This window comes from Neofelis nebulosa, chromosome 11 (genome assembly GCF_028018385.1).
Source record: "Neofelis nebulosa isolate mNeoNeb1 chromosome 11, mNeoNeb1.pri, whole genome shotgun sequence".
Lineage (NCBI taxonomy): Eukaryota > Metazoa > Chordata > Mammalia > Carnivora > Felidae > Neofelis > Neofelis nebulosa.
In genome coordinates this window covers 70,053,950-70,055,299 of record NC_080792.1, presented here as the reverse complement: position 1 = coordinate 70,055,299, position 1,350 = coordinate 70,053,950, and the positions used below count along the sequence as shown (strand labels likewise).

Sequence of the window (1,350 nt, the reverse complement as noted above, 5' to 3'; positions counted from 1 at the left end):
GTCCTCCAGGAAGGAAGATCACTCTCTACTCCTGAGACCTCTGACAGCTCATGTTCCGATTTAACAAATGACTCACACTGTGACCTTGAGCGAGTTACTTTTGCTCAGTGTTCTTGTCTGTAAAATGGGAGTGCCCATAGTATCTACCTTACTGGGGGGAGGGGGTGGCTGTGCAGATGAGATGAACCTCTTAATTTAAAGCTCTTAGAATGTGGTCTAGCACCTAGTAGGTGCCCGCTAAGTTTTGTCCACCGAGTTGCCCAGGTGTCACAACTCACGGCCGAGTGACGCTACAGCACTCTGCAGAAGGCTGGAATGAGACGTACATGACCCTCGGATGTGGCCATCCACAGGTGCAATGGGTAAATGGAGGCACACGTCAGTGATGTATGGCGCCTGCGTCCAAAGGGGGAAACGAGGCAGCAGCTTCTGCAAACGTGTGCCTGGTGCCCAGTAACAAGGGCCAGCCATACACTGGGTATGTGGTGTTGGGGTCACGAATGCAAGCCAGCCAGCCCTTCTGGAAAACGGGGCTTCTTTAATGGGGTGGGTCCTGCTTTGCCTATAGCTGAAACCTTAGCACCAAACATAAAGCTTAACACCAAATGAACGTTTAACAAGCTTGTGCCAAATACGTGACTGTCAGTAGCTACACGGATCGAGGGCTTAACAAGGAGCCACACACTGTTCTAAATGCTTCCCATCTATTTGTTCACTTAATTTTGACGGTGAGAGAGAGAGACTATAACGACCCCCATTTCCCAAGTGAGCAGACGGTGGCTGAGCAAAAAAGTGACACAGATGGGGCGCCTGGGTGGCTCAGTCCATTAAGTGTCCAACTTCCGCTCAGGTCACGATCTCGCAGTTAGTGAATTCGAACCCCGCGTCGGTCTCTGGGCTGACAGCTCGGAGCCTGGGACCTGCTTCAGATTCTGTGTCTCCCTCGCTCTCTGCCCCTCCTCCTCTCATGCTCTGTCTCTCTCAAAAACAAATAAGCATTTTAAAAATTAAAAAAAAAAAAGTGCTCGCTTCGGCAGCACATATACTAAAATTGGAACGATACAGAGAAGATTAGCATGGCCCCTGCGCAAGGATGACACGCAAATTCGTGAAGCGTTCCATAAAAAAAAAAAAAAAAAAAAAAAAAAAAAAAATTAAAAAAAAAAAAAAGAAGCAGAATTGCTTGTCCAAGGTCACCCAGCTAGTAGGTAGCAGGGTGAGGATTTGAACCCAGGTGATCTGAAACTAGAAAACCTGAGCTTATAACCACCAAGACCCAATTAAGCCAAAAGAAGAGGACGATGGAGGTGCAAAGACTTTACTTAGAGTTGCATATACATGAGTGATCAA

At 47.5% G+C, this 1,350-nt stretch overlaps 1 non-coding gene across 1 annotated transcript; it reads left to right on the top strand.

Moving 5' to 3' along the window:
* Positions 1-1,021: 1,021 nt before the first annotated feature.
* LOC131490697 (U6 spliceosomal RNA) lies at positions 1,022-1,128 on the top strand. Its single transcript, XR_009251197.1, has one exon. It is a non-coding gene; the product is annotated as a U6 spliceosomal RNA (small nuclear RNA).
* The last annotated feature ends 222 nt before the right edge of the window (positions 1,129-1,350 follow it).